Source organism: Nomascus leucogenys, unplaced genomic scaffold (assembly GCF_006542625.1).
Source record: "Nomascus leucogenys isolate Asia unplaced genomic scaffold, Asia_NLE_v1 000156F_38850_qpd_obj, whole genome shotgun sequence".
In the NCBI taxonomy this organism is placed as follows: Eukaryota; Metazoa; Chordata; class Mammalia; order Primates; family Hylobatidae; genus Nomascus; species Nomascus leucogenys.
Window position 1 is genome coordinate 15,936 of NW_022096762.1, and position 22,557 is coordinate 38,492.

General features: G+C 39.1%; 1 pseudogene; it reads left to right on the top strand.

The window, feature by feature from the left end:
* The first annotated feature begins 4,117 nt into the window (after positions 1–4,117).
* LOC115834036 lies at positions 4,118–22,420 on the top strand (annotated as a pseudogene).
* Positions 22,421–22,557: the final 137 nt, after the last annotated feature.

The following is a 22,557-nucleotide window of genomic DNA, read 5'->3' on the forward strand; positions in this document are numbered from 1 at the left end:
GTGTGTGAGGTGATTAATTGGTAAATCAGCTAGATTTGATCATTCCATAATGTACACATATATCAAAATGTCACATCATACCCCATAGTTATATACAATTGTTATTTGTCAAAGATAAAAAATATGTAAAAATATATTTTTTAAAAAGATGCTCAGCATTATTAATCATCAGAGAGATGCAAATTACAACCACAATGAGATACCACTTCACACTCACTAGGATGGCTATAATAAACAGACAATCACAAGTATTAGCAAGTGTTGGAGATATCAGATCCTTCATGCATTGCTGGGAGGAATGTAAAATGGTTCAAATTCTTTGGAAAGCAAAAGTCCAACATAGGCCAGGTATGGTGGCCCACACCTGTGATCCCAGCAGTTTGGGAAGCTGAGGCAGGAGGATGATCTGACCCCAGGGATTTGAGACTAGCCTGGGCAACAGAGTCAGACTCAGTCTCTAAAAAAGAAAAAGTTAGTGGTGTGTGTCTGTAGTTCCAACTACTCTGGAGGTTAAGGTGGGAGGATTGCTTGAACCCAGGAGGTCGAGGCTGCAGTGAGGTACGATTGTACCACTGCATTCTGCATTCCAGCCTGGGTGACAGAGCAAGACCCTGTCTCAAAAAAAAATCAACATAGAGTTACTGTATGACTCAGCAATCCCACACCTAGGCATACACCAAGAGAACTGAATATATATGTCTGCACAAAAACTGGTACACAAATGTTTAGAGTAGCATTATTTATAAGAGCCCCAAAGTGGAAACAACACAAAGGTCTATCGCCTGATAAATGGATAAATAAAATGCAGTCTATCCATGTAATGGAATATTGTTTGGCAAAAGAAGCAACGAAGTGCTGATACCTGCTATAACATGGGTGAACCCTGAAAACATGCTGAGTGAAAGAGACCATTCACAAAAGACCACACATTGTCTGACTCCATTTATATGAAATGTCCAGAAGAAACCAATCCAAAGGGAGAGAAAGTAATTAGTGGTTGCCTCGCGCTGGGAAAGGAGCAATGTTGGGAGTGACTGCTCCTGGGTGCAGGGTTTCTTCTTGGGGTTATGAAAATGTTCAGGAATTAGATGGTGATGATGGTTGTGCAACTTTGTGAATAAACTAAAAACCAGTGAATTGCATGCTTTAAGATAAAGTGGTGAATTTTATGGTATATGAATTACATCTGAAAAAAAGTCAATGAATGCTTAATGCAGAAAATAAGAAACAAAGGAAACAGAAATTGCAAATACAGCTTCCGGAGATAATCACTGCAAATGTTTTGATGTTCATTTCCAGACTCTTATGTAAGTCTATACATCTTTGGAAGATAAAAGGAGATCATATAGCCCATATGCTTTAGTGAAAGTTTGTTCTTATATTGCTAGCACTTTTCCTCTGCATTAAGAAATAGTCTCCCGGCTGGGCGCGGTGGCTCACGCCTGTAATCCCAGCACTTTGGGAGGCCGAGACGGGTGGATCACGAGGTCAGGAAATCGAGACCATCCTGGCTAACACGGGTGAACCCTGTCTCTACTAAAAATAGAAAAAATTAGCTGGGCGTGGTGGCGGGCGCCTGTAGTCCCAGCTACTCGGGAGGCTGAGGCAGGAGAATGGCGTGAACCCGGGAGGCGGAGCTTGCAGTGAGCAGAGATCGCGCCACTGCACTCCAGCCTGGGCGACAGAGCGAGAATCCATCTCAAAAAAAAGAAAAGAAAAGAAAACAAAGAATAGTCTCCCTAAGTATCTGTGATGTCTTCTCAAATGTCTTGCCTTCCCACACTTCTCTGCCAAGGCATGCTCCTCTTCCCTACTCTCTTCTTCAGGAGAACTTTCCAAATTCATCTGCTCCACCTCCCTTTGGCGCCTCCACCTCCCCTCAGTGCCTCTGTCTCCCCTGAGCACCTGCCAGAGCTGCTAGAGGAATCAAGGAGAACTGAAGCCTTCCGGAACATGAGGTCTGTGGGACTCAATGTGGTTCTGGAGGGCTGAGTGAAGGTCAAGACCAGCAGAGTTAGGTGGGCATATACACTCCAGAGCATGCATACAAGGGAGGGAGAGAGCAAGGTCCAAGGAACACACAACTGGGCCCAAGAAGGAGTTGGGGAAGGGCGCTGACAGGCAGATTATGTGGCCAGAGTTCCGGTGTTGGGTCCTGGCTCTCCTTCTTCCTTGCCCTTTGTGGGCCTCAATTCCAACAGCTCTAAAAGAGGGACCCAGTGTTAAACTTTCCCAACAGCAACACCAACTGCCTGAGCTCCCAGGCTTGACCCACCTCCAGAGGTTCACTCAGGGGACTGCCCTTCCAGATGCTTCTGTCATGCCACCTAGATGTCTCCATCAGAAGGAAAGGACAGTGATGCTATCACAGGGAAAACCGAATTTGCTCTAATTCACTGAGAGAGAGAGTTCCCATCTAATTATTACTACTTCCAAGTTACTTGTATCCTACTCAGGGCTCTGAAGTTGGGGCCTCGCCCTGTCTTCCACATCTCCTCGGGCTGTGGTTCCCAAACTTGAATGTGCACCAGGATCACCTGGAGGGCATCATGAAACACACCAGCCCAACTCCCAGAGCCTCTGAGCTTGTGTCTGGTCTGGGGCTGGAGACATTGCATTTCTAGTACGTTTCCAGGTGATGCTGATGTTGCTGTCTAGGGAATCCCATTTCAAGGAGCACCATTCAACAGCCTCACCTCTTTCCTGCTCCCCCAGCCACCTGCAGCAAATGTCTCCCCACTAAAGTGGGGGCTCCCAGTGATTTTGGCGGCTTTCACCATTCTGGGGATAGTTTGACTGCCATTTCAATCTCCTCTAATTCTTTTGGTGGATGGATGGATGATGGAGAGGGTAGGGGTGAGGGGTGGGGGTGGGGATGAAGGAAAAAAAGGCACTAGAGCTTTATTAATAAATGGTAGATTGAGAGGCCAAGGCGGGCGGATCACTTGAGGCCAGGAGATTGAGAACAGCCTGGCCAACATGGTGAAACCCTGTCTCTACTAAAAATACAAAAATTAGCCAGACTGGTGGCATGTGCCTGTAATTCCAGCTACTGGGGAGGCTGATCCAAGAGAATCTCTTGAACCGGGGAGGCGGAGGTTGCAGTGAGCCAAAATCACACCACTGCACTCCAGCCTGGGCCACAGAGCAATACCCTGTGTAAAAAAAAAAAAAAAAAAAAAAGCATAGCCAGTATTTATTTGCATGCTGATCATTCTCATCACAAAGCTCCCTCTTGGAATCATTCTACTAGGTTCCCTTGGAAACATTTTGTTTTTTCTTTTTGAGATAGTCTTGCTCTGTCGCCAGGCTGGAGTGCAGTGGCTCAATCTCGGCTCACTGCAACCTCTGCCTTCTGGGTTCACGCGATTCTACTGCCTCAGCCTGCTGAGTAGCTGGAACTACAGGCATGCGCCACCACACCCAGCTAATTTTTGTATTTTTAGTAGAGACGGGGCTTTACCATGTTGGCCAGGATGGTCTCAATCTCTTGACCTCATGATCCGCCCACCTTGGCCTCCCAAAATGCTGGGATTGTAGGCGTGAGCCACCGTGCTTGGCCTGGTAGCATTTTAATAGAGAACCAGCTGTTAGGTTGAAGAAACTACTTCCCGGCCGCTTTCTGGCAATGTGTTAGGGACATTTCCAATGAGATGATTCAAATAATGTAGATATTTGAAGAATTTTGGAACAGGAAAAAATGGACATGCTTGCTATTTTGTTTAGTGTCTTGACTGTTAGAAAAATCAATATAACAATTATTATCTTCCTAATATGTTTAAAGGTAATATCTATCTTGTATATATACAGTATATGTCTCTGCGTGTGTGTGTGTGTGTGTGTGATGTATGCGAGTGAATATATATATATAGTTTTTTTAGAGGTCAGTCAGCGGTTATATTTTAAATGAGATATTTTCCTTATCATGCAGGAGAAAACAACATGTACCTGTCTTGTTTATTTAATGTTTTGTTCAGTGTGTTTGGAAATAATCAAATTCTTGATTTGAATATTTGATTTCTAATCAGCATTTCTTCATAATTCTCCTAGTTACCTTTTGATCACAGTTGGAGTTGTATATGTCAAGTCATTTCCTCAGTCCAGGAAGGACATTTTGAAAGATTTGGTAGAAATGAGCCCTGGTGTGCAGCATCCCTTGAGGGGTCTGTTTCTTCGAAATTACCTTCTTCAGTGTACCAGAAATATCTTACCTGATGAAGGAGAGCCAACAGAGTAAGTGATTTTCTTTCTTGATTTTGTTGCAATATTTCTTTCATTGTAGAATGTATAAAAGTGTGGAAACATGTACAGAAATATAGTAAGTATGAATAATTCTTCCACCCAGTCAGCCATTTAGGTAGCATTTGTATATAGATTTCCTTTGTCATATAGAACTCCTCAGTATATGTGGTATGATCTAAAATGTACTCTTATGCAAAGTTATCTTTGGATTATTAGGACCTGCTTTTTTTATTTCATGTAATTGAGCATTTTTCCACTACATTAAATGTTCTTTGAAAATACAACTTTTTAAGGGGGTTATATTTGGAAATTGAATTTGTAATGAAGTAGTAAAGTGTGAGCCAGCTGGATTTCATAATTGTTCCTTTAATGTCTATCAGATTTTATAATTTATAGACTGCTAGTTACCTTGGAATATAAGTGATTTGAACTATCTGTTACAAGTTAGCTATTACTCCAAAAAAGAAAAAATAAAAGCTATTCAGAGACACTCCTGTCTCTTGTGTAATCAGTATTCTAGAATCGAAGTCTACTATACTTTTATCCCACAGCAGGGGCAGGTGGGCAGCCAACTGTGGTCTTCAGTGGGGTGAGCTGTTCACATGACAGGTCCCCAGATTAAAGAACTTCATTCCTTTTTTTAAAGTTTATTCATTTATTTTCTTTCTTTAATTTTTAATCTTTTTTCAGTTTGCCCCAACAGATTTTGGTTTTTTCTTTTTAATATTTTCATTTATTTCTAAGGTGTACAATTCAATTTTTTTTAATATATCTGCATCAATTTCTTTTTTAAACAGTACAGAAAAGATAAAAAATTTAACAATGTAGAGAAACTGATAAAGTTATTTGCTTTATTACATTTTGACTGTCCATTTTGAGCATTTAATTAGGCAATCAATAAAAATTTTTGAAAGCTACTGAGGTCTCCATCCTAGGAGATGTAGAAAAATAAAGCAGGAAATCCATGGTCTCTTCCCTCACAAAGCTTACATTCCAATTAAAAAACAAAATATTCAACAGTAAAATGATGTAGTTAGCAGTACACCCTAAGTGTTAATTTTTTAGCCTTTTGTTTTTGTTTTTGGTTTGTAGGGATGGGGTCTCATTATGTTGCCCAGGCCAGTTTTAAACTCCCGGCCTAAAGCGATCTTCCTGCCTTGGCCTCCCAAAGCATGGGATTACAGACATGAGCCACCATGCCCACCCTTCTAGCCTTTTTGAATTAAGGAAGTTGCCATAAGAGCAAGTCCACTTGGCCCAGGATAGGGAGTTGGGGAAAGTAATTTGCCCTTTAAATTTATACTGTCCTCTCCAGGTACTTTTTTCCCTAGATTCTGTTCCCTTTGAAATTTAACACTAAGCCAATGAAATTGAAAGTGATTTTTTGTAAAGCACTGGTGTACTACAGAGATAAGTAGGCAATGCACAAAGGAGAGGGATAGCAGTAAGTTGGTCCTGTAAATACTGTGTAAAGGCTTTTCTGTTTCTTTGCAGTGAAGAAACAACTGGAGATATCAGTGATTCCATGGATTTTGTACTGCTCAACTTTGCAGAAATGAACAAGCTCTGGGTGCGAATGCAGCATCAGGGACATAGCCGAGATAGAGAAAAAAGAGAATGAGAAAGACAAGAACTGAGAATTTTAGTGGGAACAAATTTGGTGCGCCTCAGTCACCTGGAAGGTGTAAATGTGGAACGTTACAAACAGGTTTATATATTTTTGTTACCTCTTCTTATGTTCTGAGATAAACTGAAATCTGATTTTTAAAATCAGAATATTTTTGTTATATAATATTACATTGAAAAAATCTTAAAATGGCTTTTACTGAAGAAGACTTAAATAAACAGAAAGATACATATGCAATGTTTGTGGATTGGAAGATTTAATATTGTCAAGATAGCATTTTAAAAAAAAAATGATCTATAGCTCCAATTAATCTCAGTCAAAATCCCAGCAGACTTTTGTAGAAATTAAGAAGCTGATTCTAAAGTTTATATGAAGAAACAAAGAACTTGGAACAGCTGCAACAAATTTGAAAAGGAAGAACAAATTTGAGACCCAAACAACCCGAATTCATGATTTACTCTAAAGCCACAGTGAGAGCCTGTGTGGTATTGGTGAAAAGGACAGACACACAAATCAATGGAGGGGAATAAAACAGGGAATGGCAAACTTTACCTGTGAGGGACCAGATAATAAATGTTTTTTGGCTTTGCAAGACATATGCTGTACAACAAGCTTGTCCAACCTGTGGCTCAGGACAGCTTTGAATGTGCCCAACATAAGTTTGTAAACTTTAAAACATGAGATTTTTTGCTTTTTTTTTTTAAAGCTCAGCAGCTATTATTAGTGTATTTTATGTGTGGCCCAAGACAATTCTTCTTCTAATTATTCTTCAAGCCAAAAGGTTGAACACCCCAGTCTACAACTACTAACACTGCAGATAGGTGCAAAAGCAGCCACAGACAATATGGAAGTGAATGGGCATAGCTGTGTTCCAGAAAAACTTTATTTGTAAAAACAAGCAGCAGCTCAGTTTACCGATCTCTGACTAGACAATCCATAATAGACCCAGATATTTATGATTAGTTATTTTTGATAAAAGTACAAAGGCAACCTTTTCAGCAAGTGATTCTGGAACAATTGGATGTTTATACGCAAACAAACAAAAAACCTGAACCTTGACCCATTCCTCATACCTTATAGAAAAAACACAAAAATCTATCAGAGACCTAAATACAGAACCTAATACTATTAGAAGAAAACACGAGGAAATCTTTTTGACCTAGGATTAGACAAAGATTTCTGAGGATATACAAGCACAAGCCATGAAGAAAAAAGCTCACTTTTGAGAGGCCAAGGCAGATGGATCACTTGAGTCCAAGAGTTTGAGACAGGCCTGGGCAACATAGGGAGACCCCATCTCTACAAAAATTACCAAAATTAGCTGTGCGTGGTGGAACGTACCTGTAGTCCCAGCACTCAGGAGGCTTGAGGTGGAGGATGGCTTGAGACTAGGAGGTGGACGTTGCATTGAGTGGAGATTGTGCCACTGCACTCCAGCCTGGGCAACAGAACAAGACCTTGTCTCAAAAAGAAAAAAGCTTTTAAAGTTTAGAAGTGGTGAAGTCTTGTTGAGAAAATCTCAAATACGGTTTTCAAGTTAGTAGTTCAAATGTGTTACTAGAGGAATAGCTTAAGATTTCGAAAACAGATTTTAACCCTTATGTGTGTTTTTTTCTCTTTTAGATTGTTTTGACTGGCATATTGGAGCAAGTTGTAAACTGTAGAGATGCTTTGGCTCAAGAATATCTCATGGAGTGTATTATTCAGGTAGGTGGGAACATTTATTTCATTTTTTTAAATGACCTATTTTATCTTTCATTAAATTTAATTGTTTTGAAAAAATTTTGATGGAATAGAAATAAGCTTTCCTGAATAAAGAATTTTCCTTGTGGGTGTGGTGACTCACACCTGTAATCTCAGCACTTCGGGAGTTCAAGGTGGGAGGATCTCTTGAAGCCAGGAGTTCAAAACCAGCCTGGGCAACACAGCAAGATGCCATTTCTATAAAAAATTAAAAAATTTTTTTAGTGTTTCCTTTTTTTCATGTAATCTTGCTTCTTCTAAAAATAATTTAAAAATAGGAATTTTCTGTTTCTAACATATACCTTGGTCTTTGTATCGATGTGGTTATTTTCCTCCAAAATGTAGGAATGAGTAATCTGAGTTTTCTAGGTCTCTATAGTTTAGTTTAATTGTAGGTGCACTTCGTTTATTGGATATTTCTGTCTGAGCTTATGTTTAGTAGAGAGGTTCAAAAGTAATGTGTTTGAATTTAGTTGTATAAGAATACAGTGTTTTTTTCCCACAAATTGAACTTTACCATATGTGAGTCTAGAATATTATGTGAAATACTTTTATTTGTATTGATCATTTGATTTTCAGGTTTTCCCTGATGAATTTCACCTCCAGACTTTGAATCCTTTTCTTCGGGCCTGTGCTGAGTTACACCAGAATGTAAACATGAAAAGCATAATCATTGCTTTAATTGATAGGTAAGACCTTCCAACACTGAGGATAAATGCTCTGACTTGGGAATAATGAATTTTAAACATTTTTTTGAATTATTTGTTTCTGTTACATCTTATCATACCAATGATCTTAATTTAATTATACTATAAATAATTTAGCTTTGTGAGTATGAGTACTAGGTACTTGCCTAGGTTAGACATGAAAGAGCTTAACTTAAATATGCAGGAGACATGAGATAATGAATATCTTTATTCTGTGTGTTTAATTGACATTTAAAGACATTTTACAGACTTATTTTTTTAAATTGTACAAATCCAAAGATCATATTGAGGAACAAAATTTGTTTTTTACCATGATGTAAGTATCTTGCAGTGGGAACTCATTTGATTTAGAGTAGCCGTAAGATACAGATGATTGAAAATGTTTAATCACTCTATCATCACATTTTCTTAAAGAAAAAATTTTAAGTATCACATATGTTTAGTACATCCACTTTTTTATTTTGTTAGATTTTTTTTTTTTTTCTTTTTGAGACAGAGCCTCATCTTGTCACCCAAGCTAGAGTGCAGTGGCACCATCTCGGCTCACTGCAACCTCTGACTCCTAGGTTCAAGTGATTCTAGTGTCTCAGCCTCCGGAGTAGCTGGGATTACAGACATGCACGACGATGCCCAGCTAATTTTTTGTATTTTTAGTAGAGACAGTGTTTTTCCAGGTTGGCTAGGCTGGTCTCAAACTCCTGAGCTCAAATGATCCGCCTGCCTCGGCTTCCCAAAGTGCTGGGATTACAGACATGAGCCACTGCGCTTGGCCAATTGGTGACTTTTGCAGCCATGTTGTGTAGTAGTACATAATATCTGTCTTACACTTGTAAGCATTGTCATGAAACCAGAAACCTAAGAGAAGATTTATTTCTGCAGATACCTTTTGTATGTTTTTTAAAAAACTAAGTTATTAGTTTTAAAGTCTTGAGAATTTAGATAACAAATTTTTCCAAATTATCGGCTCAATCCTGGGCAGCAAAAATTCCATACTTATCAGGCCCACTCTTAAAGGAAGCTACTAACTGGATTTTCCTGAGTTGCCTGTAATGTCACTTACACATCTCTGGCAGTAGTGATGCTTCTGGGCATAGTAAAATGTGGATGTAGTTGTGACTCTGACAAACAGATAATGATAATGAAACATATTATTTTGAGTAATATAAGATGTGGGAAATAAAAGTTAATTTTATGAATTTTAAACTTAGTTGTATTTCAAGCTTTAGTAAAATGCAGTATCTTAAAATAGTCTATGTACTTCTATTGTTTAAAGGTTATTTATTTAAATCATGGTTGTTGAATACATTTGTCACTTTAATGCATTTCTGTCCATATGTACTTAATTATGCTTCAAAGAGTTTGAGAGAATTATCTTGTTGAAAATCTACTTAATATGGTATGAAATAAGAATGCTGATGAAAAGGTTTCATTGGCCAAAATGTTTAGTTAAAATGAATTGAGGAGGCCGGGTTCAGTGCTCACATCTGTAATCCCAGCACTTTCGGAGGCCAAGGAGGGAGGCTTGCTTGAGTCCAGGTCAGTACCACCCTGGGCAACATGGTGAACCCCATCACTACAGAAACACAAAAATTAGCTGGGTATGGTGGCACATGCTGTTAGCCCCAGCTACTCAGGAGCTGAGGTGGAAGGAGGATGGCCTGAGCCCAGCAGGTGGAGGTTTCATTGAGTGGAGAGTGTGTGACTGCACTCCAGCCCTGGGACAGAGCGAGACTCTGTCTCAAAAAAAAAAAAAAAAAACCTTTTGGGCTCATACAAAATATAGAAAGCAATAAAGAATAAGATGTCATCCATGATCTCACTACCCAAACCCTATATCTTTTAAAATAAAGGGTTTTTTTTTTTTTAGATTAGCTTTTATTTGCTCACCGTGAAGATGGACCTGGAATCCCAGCGGATATTAAACTGTTTGATATATTTTCACAGCAGGTGGCTACAGTGATACAGGTTTGTGTAGCATTTCTCCTAAGTTCTGAAATTTTGAAACTTCTCTGCCTCCTTTTACAATTGTTTAAAATAAGTTGTGTGGTTTTCTAAACATTCCAGTCTAGACAAGACATGCCTTCAGAGGATGTTGTATCTTTACAAGTCTCTCTCATTAATCTTGCCATGAAATGTTACCCTGATCGTGTGGACTATGTTGATAAAGTTCTAGAAACAACAGTGGAGATATTCAATAAGCTCAACCTTGAACAGTAAGTCAGTTACATTTTTGTAAAAATCCTCATAAAGATATTTTTGTCCTAGATTTCCTTTTCTTTCTCAATTGTTTTTTGAACTGCTGGCATTTGTCTTGTTTTAATCATGCATTAAGATTGTCATCCTTAGCACTATTAGGGGCAGAAAGTAGTGACCAATTACTTGGTTTTTTTATATTAATGAAAGTGTGGTACCTATGGACCGTAGGCAGTCTTCAGGACCAGTGTCTCCATTTGGATCCCTTTCTGTGTATCAGGGGCATCCAATCTTTTGGCTTCCCTGGGCCACATTGGAAGAAGCATTTCCTTGGGCCACACATAAATACACTAACACTAACGATAGCTGATGAGCTTAAAAAAGAAAAAATCCCAAAACACTCATAATGTTTTAAGAAAGTTTACGAATTTGTGTTGGGCCGCATTCAAAGCCATCCTGGGCTGCATGCGGCCTGTGGGCTTCTGGTTGGACAAGCTTGCATGTGAATGAGTTTGTTCTTAAACTGGTAAGGAAACTTTGTCAGGCAGTATTTATTTCCATAAGTAGTGTTTTCCTGCGAATGAGCACATGGCGAAAAATGAGGGCTATGTATATTTAAGGTGCAGAATTAAATTGGTTTAAATATCTTTCTATTTTGAGCTTTGATTTATACCTTAAAGGAAATATCAACAGTACTATTTCCAACTTGAATCCTCCTCAGCTGTTCTGTCCTAGACCTATGGCGTCCTCTAGTGGCCACTATGGGCAGCTCTGATCCTGTTACCTTCCCCAGCAGTTCCCTTCCTGCCCCATTCCCCACTGCTCTCAACTTGGTCAAGCCAGGCCTGCCTCCCCCCGACATATTCTTCAGAATTTACCTCATGTAATCTTCCTCCTTTCTATCTCTCTTCCAGTGGTTTACCTGCATCAAGAAAATTTCTTCTTTTTTTCCTCCCTTTGTGTTACCCTTTTTCTTTTGGTCATTTTTGGTTTTGTGTGTGTGCGAACTGAAAACAAGTCCAGATATGGAATGATAAGTGTGAGAGAAAATTAAATGATGTACCAGGTGTGGTGGCTTGCACCTGTAATCCCAGCTATTCAGGAGGCTGAGGTGGGAGAATCAGAGTCCAGGAGTTTGAGAACAGCCTGGGCAACATAGCGAGACCCCGTCTCTAGTAAAAAATAAAATTAAAAATAAAAAAATTTAAATTAAAAAAATTAAATGATGTATCTATGTCTTTCTCCTCAAGTAAATTTTAAAGTAAAAATAGACAAAATAATTGGAAATAACAACCTCTAAAGAGGTTGTAATAAATGCCCCAATATGCCTCAATATCTACAGAATTATTTTACTAATGACTACCTAAAAGTCAGTCAGCCTGCTTTTCCTTAATCACCAACATCGATGCAGAAGAAAAGTTTATGTATTTTTCTATTGTGTCGAATTCCTGGTTTTGCATGGAGTTTTTTTCCTACTTATTTTCATCATGAATATATAATACTTGTTGGCTGCCCCCTGGGAACCAAACTACCACTTAAAATACTTCCCTTAGAAATGTCACTGAATTCTAGACAGTCATCTTAACTCTAGCTATACCATCTGTTCATGAGTTGGAAACTGTATCTAGTTTTGTATCAACAGAAAAATAATAGATGAATATATATTTGCGTTTAGATAAGCATTTTTATCCTCTTGAAGGAGGTTGTTATAGTCTTCTGTGTGGTGTGATTCACTTGACCCATTTCCTTTAATGTGTAATGAAAAATTTCAAATTCTTATGGAACAAGTGCTATTTTGTATAGAAGTTAATTTTATTCATTAGGACTTCTGTTTTTCTTTTTGTAGTATTGCTACCAGTAGTGCAGTTTCAAAGGAACTCACCAGACTTCTGATATACCAGTTGACACAACAATATTTTAACAGTATTGAAATTAAAACATTTTCACCCACTCTTTGAATACTTTGACTACGAGTCCAGAAAGGGCATGAGTTGTTATGTGCTTAGGAATGTTCTGGATTATAACACAGAAATTGTCTCTCAAGACCAGGTAAGAGAATACCTACGTGCTATTTTAGGGAAACAGTGTTACACTTTTAGACTTTGGACCTAGATACCTGAGATGGGAGGGGAGGTAATTCAATACTAAATAAATTTACAAGTAACTTATTCGTTATATAAATTAAAAATTGAAGATGTATAAAGAATTATAAAACATTTATAATTCCACCAGATAGAGAATAACTACTATTAATTAACATTTTGTGCATATCTTTCCAGACCTTTGTCTGTATATGTGTGTATGACATACATGTGTATCGACTTTCTCACCAAAAAAGGAATGTCTTGTTGATACTGTATTTTAATTTTATGACTGGAAACACTTTTGACAGTGCCTTTATATGCCAGTGGTTTCACGTCAGTGGGTTCTTGTGCCTTGCATGTTACAGGTGGATTCCATAATGAATTTGGTATCCACGTTGATTCAAGATCAGCCAGATCAACCTGTAGAAGACCCTGATCCAGAAGATTTTGCTGATGAGCAGAGCCTTGTGGGCCGCTTCATTCATCTGCTGCGCTCTGAGGACCCTGACCAGCAGTACTTGGTATGAGTTTACCCTTAGTATATCCCCGTATCAGCTCCTAGTGAAATCACATGTTCAAGTGCTTAAAATGGTTTAATTCACTTTCTGGTCTTAGATGGTTTTGAAGGAATTGCAACTGAATTAAAGATTCACTTAAACCTGGAGGCGGAGGTTGCAGTGAGCCGAGATTGTGCCACTGCACTCCAGCCTGGACAACAGAGCGAGACTCCATCTCAAAAAAAAAAAAAAAAGATTCATGGCATCCATGGGCTTTTACTTTATGTATAAACACATAATTGTTTGTAAACTTCTGGAGCATGTGAGTAACAATTCAGTTGCTCTAATTCTTTGAAGACTATCTGAGAATTACAAAAAAGTCTGTCTTCTTTTACTTGAGTGCCCATAATTATTGCATGTTCATTTTTTTCTGAACTATGTATTGCTTATAATAACTTTATAAGAAATACAATTCTTATATTTAATTTTACTTTTCCAAATTCGCAAGTATAAATTATATTTGTCATATTGAAAATGTTTTTGTTTTTTGATGAAAGATTTAAAAATTCATTTTGCCTTTTTCTTAACTTTTTTTCTGATAAAGAACAATCACATGAGGTTCTCTCTTTATTATTAGTCCACAGGAATCTTTGTGAAATGGATAAAACATGTTGCCTGAGTAGGGGTATCAGTGACTGATAATAGATAGGTAGTTTATTTTAGTGAAGGGTTAGCATGGTTGACTGCTTAATTTATTGTTTGGGCAAAGTAGTTTAACCATTCTTGGATGCATAAGGCTGTTAGGCTGCTATGATGAAAAAGACATTTGCTTGAGGACGTCCTGACTGTCTCATCTCTTTCTGTTGACTTTCTTCATTGTAGTTGACACTCCTGTACTTCTTCATAATCAGTGTGAATAAGAGGCTGACTTCTGTTGATAATGTGATGGTCTTTGTCTTGGTTGAGTGACAAACATTCCAGGACTGTGGTATTGTGCTCTGTGAGCTATATGATCTGTACAGAGTGACTGAGTATTTTAACTGATTCCCTTATGTTTCTATGTGAGATTGTGTGTATCTGTGTGTTTTCATTTTCTATTACATACCAAATGTAGTAGTTAGAAACTATGCCTTCCGGCTGGGCATGGTGGCTCGCATCTATAATCCTAGCAATTTGGGAGGCTGAGGTGGATGGATCACCTGAGGTCAGGAGTTCAAGACCAGCATGGCCAACACAGTGAAACCCCATCTCTATTAAAAATACAAAAAATTAGCTGGGCATGTGGTGGGCACCTGTAATCCCAGCTGCTTGGAGGCAGGAGATGATTCACTTGAACCCGGGAGGTGGAGATTGCAGTAAGTGGGTATCACGCTGTTGCACTCCAGCCTGGGCAACAAGAGTGAAACTCCGTCTCAAAAAAAAGTATGCCTTCTGCATGTGGCTGATTGGTTATTCCCATGTATGGAGATCTTTAATGATAGGGTCATTAGCTCTGACTGCCCCTAGGGGAAATGCATTCTCTTATTCATCTACCATATCAGAATTTCACAAACTGAATGCATTGTGTCACATATACTAAAATATTTTATAAACTCTGTGTTTTTCTTGTAATTTTTCTGAATTGGCTCTATGTTGTGCCATTTCAGAAAAAAAAAACCCAAGAAAAACACAGAATTCATGAATATTTCACAAGTAGCTCTTTTAAAGTATGTTAGCATTTTCCTTGACTTAAATGGCCTTAATATTTTTTTGAATGAGGAGATATGATGTACCAGTAATATGCATATAGTTGTTCTGTATCATAATAATAGTTAATATTACTGAGCATATGCCTTGTGCTAAGTAGTGGTGAGACTTCACATGTGTCACTTGATCTTCCCAACAACCCTAGGAGTTTATAGAAACTTGTGGCTAAGAGAAGGTAAATAATTTGCCCAAGGCCACACATTTAATAAGTATTAGCATCTGCTTTTAAATGTGAGTCTCTTGAGTATCTTCACAGCCTTTTTTTTTCTCTTTTCTTCTTTTTTTTTTCTGTGATGGAATCTTGTTCTGTCACCCAGCTGGAGTGCAGTGGCGTGATCCCAGCTTACTGCAACCTCCATCTCCTGGATTCAAGCAATTCTCCTGCCTCAGCCTCCTCGTAGCTGAGATTACAGGTGTGCGCCACCACCCAGCTAATTTTTGTATTTTAGTAGAGACAGGGTTTCCCTATGTTGGCCAGGCTGGTCTTGAACTCCCGACCTCAACTGATCTGTCCACCTTCGGCCTCCCAAAGTGCTGGGATTACAGACATGAGTCACCACACCTGGCCAGAGCCTACATTCTTTATCAGTGCAGCATACTTTGCACATGTGTGTATGAAAATATATTTCAATATATCTTTGCTTCTAACTCACTACTTGGGCAGGTTATACAACCTCTCTGAAACTCAGTCTTCCCCATTTGTGAAATGGAATTGTATCTGTCTCTGGGTTGTTGTGACAACTTGAGGAGATAAGAAAATATGTAAATTGCCTACCATAAGCTATGGTACATTGTATATATTCACAAAATGTTAGCAATGATTATTAGAGCCCACATTTATTTCACAAATGATTAATCATAGTTTGGAAATTTTTTTTCTTTAATGCTTTTGGGTCAGATTTGAACACAGCACGAAAACATTTTGGAGCTGGTGGAAATCAGCGGATTCGCTTCACCTGCCACCTTTGGTATTTGCAGCTTACCAGCTGGCTTTTCGATATAAAGAGAATTCTAAAGTGGTGAGTTTACTTTTAAGAATTTAGGTACTTTTTTTCCTTTTCATCACTCTGAGTGTGTGTGTGTTTGTTTTATATTATAAAAAATTTCAAACATACAAAAATAGACAGTGGTATAATAAAATCCCATTTCGCCAACTCTCTATTGTTACTTATCCTGTGTTAAGTGTTCCTGACGGTGATGTTGGTGGATCACATACTAACTGAGGATCACATAAAAAGCACTTAGAAATGCAAGATTAAAGCAGTGTGAATTTATGCGGAAACTCTTTCCTAAGTTCTAATTCAGGTTAGCTTTAAAACCTAAGGAGAGGGCCTAGCATTGCAGTCATTTCTCTCTAAAGGCATATCATTGAATAATATCATGAGTTGTGGGCAGCTTTTTATGAGCTTTTTTCTTCCTCAAAATGAACCATGGCTTGAGTCTTCATGGTGTAGTTTTGAAGAAAATACCTCAAGCTCATGTACCTGAAGTTGGACAGTCAGGTTAATGTTAAGGAACAACCTCAGTAACTTAATTTTGTTTGTTGTTTGTTTTGCGATAGGGTCTCATTCTGTTGCCCAGGCGGAGTACAGTGGCTCAGTCTTGGCTCACTGCAACCTCCACCTCCTGGGTTCAAGCGATCTTGTGTGTCAGCCTCCTAAGTAGCCGGGATTACAGGTGTGCACCACCATGTCCAGCTAATTTTTGTATTTTTAGTAGAGACAGGTCTTGCCACATTGACCAGCTGGTCTTGAACTTGTGGCCTCAAGTGATCCTCCTGCCTCAGTCTCTCAAAGTGCTAGGATTTAGGTGTGAACCACGGCACCCGGCCTCAGTACGGACTTGATTTTCTCATAATAGAGAAAAAAGATGTATGCATAGACCTACTAGCATGAACAGCAGCTTTTGGCCAATTTTTATTAGGCCAGCTTATCATTCACTCTTTACCAGCATTTATGGATAGAATTTGTGAATATAACAATAAAATTGCAACCAGCCTACATTACAAAGCCATAGTAATTAAAACAGTATGGTAATATGGTACTGGCATAAAAACAGACACATAGACCAATGGAACAGAATAGAGAGTCTAGAAATAAACCCACACATATGCAATAAACTAATCTTCATAAGGACACCAAGAATACACAAAGGGGAAAAAAATGGTCTCTTCAAGAAATAGTATTGGGAAAGTTGGATATCCACGTGCAGAAAAATGGAATTGGACTCTTATACCATATATAATAATGAACTCAAAATGGATTAAAGACCTGAAACCATAAAGCTCCTAGAAGAAAACATAGGGAAAAACCTCCTTGTCATTGGTCAATGATTTTTTGGATATGAAACCAAAAACCTACACAACCAAGAAAAATAAGTTTAAAAATAAGCAAAAAATAAGTTTAAATAAGCAAAAAGTAAGTTTAAAATAAGTTAAAAGTAAGCAAAAATAAGTTTAAAATAAGCAAAAATAAGCAAATAAAAGTTTATACAACAAAGGAAACAAGCAGCAGAGTGAAGGGACAGGCAATGGAATGGGGGAGAATATTTGCAAACTATACATCTGAAAAGTGGCCAATACTAAATATATATGGAACGCAACTCAATAGCAAGCAAATGATAACTTGATTTAAAAATGAGCAAAGGATCTGAATAGACATTTTTCCAAAGAAGACATACAGGTTGCCAACTGGTATATGAACAGATGTTCAACATCATTTATCAGGAAAATGTAAATCAAAAGCACTATGAGATGTCACCTCACATCTGCAGAATAACTGTTACCAAAAAAACAGAAAATCAAGTGTTGCAGGGATGTAGAGAAATGGGAACGCTGTTTATTGTTGGTGGGAATATAAATTAGTATAGCATTATGGAAAACAGTATGGAGTTCCTCAGAAAACTGAAACTAGAACTACCATGTGACCCTGCAGTCCCACATCTAGTTATGTATTCAAAGGAAGGAAATCAGTATCTCAGAGAGATACCTGCAATCCCATGTTTATTGCAGCATTATTCACAATGGCCGAGATATGGAAACAACTTAGTGTCCATCGATAGATGAGTAAAGAAATTGTGTATATATGTGTCTGTATATACTATATATGTGTGTATATATAAGTATGTACACACATATTCATCTACCATAGTAGAATAATACTCAGCTATAGAAATGAAGAAAATCTTGCCATTTATGACAACAAGGGTTAATCTGGAGGACATATTCTAAGTGAAATAAGCCAAACACAGAAAGGCAAATACTGTATCACTTCATTTATATGTAGAATTGTTTTTTAAGTTGAATTCATCCAGCCTGGGTAACATAGCAAGACCCAATCTCTATTAAAAAATAAAAAGGCCGGTGTGGTGGCTCACGCCTGTAATCCAGCACTTTGGGAGGCCAGGCAGGCGTTCACCTGAGGTCGGAGTTCGAGAACAGCCTGACCAACATGGAGAAACCCCGTCTCTACTGAAAATACAAAATTAGCTGGGTTGGTGGTGCATGCTGTAGTCCCAGCTACTCGGAGGCTGAGGCAGGAGAATCACTTGAACTTGGGATGCAGAGGTTGCAGTGAGCTGAGATCGTGCCATTGGGCATCAGCCTGGGCAACGAGTGAAACTCGTCTAAAAAAAAAAAAATTAAAAAATTAGCCAGGTGTGGTGGTACATGCCTTAGTCCTACCTACTCGAGAGGCTAGGGCAGGGCGGGTGGTGGCTCACACCTGTGATCCTAGCACTTTGGAGGCCGAGGTGGGCGGATCATCTGAGATCAGGAGTTTGAGACCAGCCTGGCCAACATAGTGAAACCCTGTCTCTACTAAAAATACAAAATTAGCCAGGCGTGAGGCACATGCCTGTAATGCCAGCTACTCAGGAAGCTGAGGCAGGAGAATCACTTTGAACCCGGAGGCAGAGGTTGCAGTAAGCGAGATCGCACCACTGCACTCCAGCCTGGGTGACAAAGAGACTCCGTCTCAAAAAAAGAGGCTAGGGCAGGAGGACAGCTTGAGCCAGGAGTGGAGGCTGCAGTGAGTTATGACTGTGCTTTGCGCTCCGGCCTGGGTAACAAAGGGAGACCCAGTCACTAAAAAAAGGTTGGACTTGTGTAAGCAAAGACTAGAACAGTAGTTGCCAAAGAATACAAACTTTCAGTTATAAGATAAAAAATTCTGGGGATCAAAACGATTTAGGGCAAATAAATAAAAGTAACTAGCCTTTACTTATTTACTAGCATTTCTTCCTGTGTTGTCATGCACTGTGCCAAGGTCTATGGACTGCCACTGTCACTTTTTTTTTTTTTTGAGTCAAGGTCTTTGTCGCCCAGACTGGGATACAGTGGTATGATTACGGCTCACTGCAGCTTCGAACTCTTAGCTCAAGCGATCCTTCCATTTCAGCCTCCTGAGTAGCTGGACTACAAGCATGTGCACCACGCTGGCTAATTCTTTATTTTTTGTAGAGACAGAGTCTCATTGCCATGTTTGCCCATTGTTTGGTCTAGATTAACAATCTTGGACTTTTATGAAGAGACTCCCTCCTGCCACACTTGGGGCCCCGGCTAAGGTTGAATTGGATTACAGGGCATGAGAAGCCCACTTTCGGGATTGCCCAGGCACTTGCTCGCGCACTCTTATAAAAATTGAAGAAAAAAAATGAACTGATTGCTTTAACAAGAAGAAATTTGGATAGTCAATCATGATAAATACTTAACCTCCTTGTAATTACAACAACTAACCTTTAAGAAATCAAATTGGCAAAGAGAAATGAAAATAAGGTCAGCAATGGTGATGGTGTGATGAAAATTCATTCCCACTAATGTTGGCAGTGTGAATTTACTATATAGTTCTAGAAGTTGGCAATATGTAAGTAGGTTTAAAATCCAATAATTTTACTTCCAAGTAGAATTCCAAATTTAAACTAAGAATAATTAGGGTCTCAATAAGCTTATGTATATAGAACATTCAGTAATATTAGAGATTATTTCTAAAAGGGAATAGTTAAATAAATTATGCCATAGCAGTCTCCATAATATTTTCTAGTCTTAAAATGATTTCGAATTAGTATGGGAAAATTGTTAGGACAACATAAGTGAAAAAAATTAGAGCTGGGCGCAGTGGCTCATGCCTGTAATCCTACACTTTGGGAGGCTGAGGCAGCGGATCACCTGAGTCTGGAGTTTGAGAACAGCCTGACAATATGGAGAACCCCGTTCTTACCAAAATAGAAAATTAGCTGGTGTGGTGGCGCATGCCTGTAATCCAGCTATTCGTAGGCTGAGGCAGGAGAATCACTTGACCTGGGAGGCGGAGTTGTGGGCGATGAGATCATGCATTGCACTCCAGCCTGGGCACAAGAGGGAAACTTCTCTCAAAAAAAAAAAAAAAAAGGAAAAATTAGATACAAATTACTTGCAGTGTGAATCCAATTTTGTTTTAACTCAAGAAAATAAGGCTAGATCAGTGGTCATGCCAGTAACCTAGCACTTTGGGAGGCTGAGATGGGTGGATCACTTGAGGTCAGTCAGTTCAGACTAGCCTGGCCAATAAGGTGAAACCCCTCTCTACTAAAATACACAAATTAGCAGGGCTGGTGGCCACTTTATCCAGCTACTGAGGAGGCTGAGGCAGAAGAATGCTTGAACCCAGACGCAGAGGTGGCAGTAGCCGAGATCGCGCCCAAAGAAAAAAAAAACCACACACAAAATCCAGTTAATTATATTTACATAAAAAAAAGAAACATTTAGCATCTGAATGTTACCATGATTATCCCGGGGGTAGATTTAGGATGATTGTGGATGATTTGTGTATTTTTCTAATTTTATCCAATTTGGAATGTAACTTACAAATCAGAAAAAACAATTTTATCACCAGGTGTGATGGCTCATGCTGTAATCCCAACATTTGGAGGCTGAGGCGGGAGTTTGCCTCGGGGCCAGTAGTTCAAGATCAGCCTGGGCAACAAATGAAGACCCTGTCTCTCCAAAAAAAAAATAAAAATTAGCCAGGTTGGTATGCGAGCCTGTGTCCTAGCTATTCGGAGTCTGAGGTGGGAGCATCACTTGAACCCAGGAGTTCAAGGCTGCAATGAGCTGTGATCACACCACTTGCACTCCAGCTGGATAAAGAGCTTATTAAAAAAAAAAAAAGAAAGAAAAACAGGTTGGGTGCGGTGGCTCACGCCTGTATCCTAGCACTTTGGGAGGCTGAGGCGGGCGGATCGCTTAGGTCAGGAGTTACCAGCTGGCAATTGGTGAAACCCACCCCTACTAAAAATACAAAATTAGCTGGGTGGGTGGCAGGCACCTGTAATCCCACTACTGGGAGGCTGAGGCAGGAGAATCACTTGATCCAGGAGACGAGGTTGCAATGAGCCAAGATTGCACCACTCACTCCAGCCTGGCAACAAGAGCAAACTGCTCTCAAAAAGAAAAACAAATAACAATACATTAACATTGCAAGGCAATTAACCCAAATGATGTTTGAGAAACATCCTGCTTGATTACTTGTTTGCCCCTAACTGAAACAGAAGGAAAATGACAGGAAAACTGTGCACTCAACTTACTGCATTCACTATTTTGTTCTATTAAAAGTTTTAAATAAAATGGGATATCCTGGACAAGTTAATTTTGAATTAAGGTAACTTAAAATGTTTTTTTCTTGTTTTAGGATGACAAATGGGAAAAGAAATGCCAGAAATTTTTCATTTGCCCACCAGACTATCAGTGCTTTGATCAAAGCAGAGCTGGCAGAATTGCCCTTAAGACTTTTTCTTCAAGGAGCACTAGCTGCTGGGGAAATTGGTTTGAAACATCATGAAACAGTCGCGTATGAATTCATGTCCCAGGTGATATCTGTTTGTTTCTGTGTTGTCACGTCAGTTCTGCTGGGTTCAGTTGCTTGTTTGCAGGCATGGTGGTAATGCACATGAATTTGCTCTTCTTTTACTGAATATGTAACTACCACCTTCCCACCATTATGGAACCTGTTAATATTATTGTCGTAATTGACTGGTGTTGATCATTTGCTGATGAAATCTAAGATTTCCAAGTGGGTCATGGTAAAAGTGTTTCATGGAACATGAAATTTGGGAAATGCACTCAATTCCCAAAATTCAGTTTGGGAACCCTGGGTTAAACAAAGTTGAAAGAAGTTTCTTTATTGCAACTTTTTAGCGTTTTTTCCATCTCAGCTGTGTCCCGTGGCTCTCAGGAGAGGGTGCAGCACGTTCTGATATGAAGGCTGCAGAAGTCTCACAGGATGGAGGTTTGGTGACAAGTACTTTGGAAAATGCTCAACTAGAGGATGGTTGGTCCTTGAAAGTCCTTTCTGCTTTGTGTTCACTAGGCATTTTCTCTGTATGAAGATGAAATCAGTGATTCCAAAGCACAGCTAGCTGCCATCACCTTGATCATTGGCACTTTTGAAAGGATGAAGTGCTTCAGTGAAGAGAATCACGAACCTCTGAGGACTCAGTGTGCCCTTGCTGCATCCAAACTTCTAAGAAACCTGATCAGGGCCGAGCTGTGAGCACCTGTGCACATCTCTTCTGGTCTGGCAGAAACACGGACAAAAATGGGAGGAGGTAAGGTCATTCCTGACTGCATGATAGCAGACAGGATCGATAACAGGGATCAGTTGTCATGGCCTTGTGTTCTGGAGGTGAAACATTTGGGGTGCTTGGAAAATCTGATGAACAAAATTGCTTTGTTTTGTTAAAAA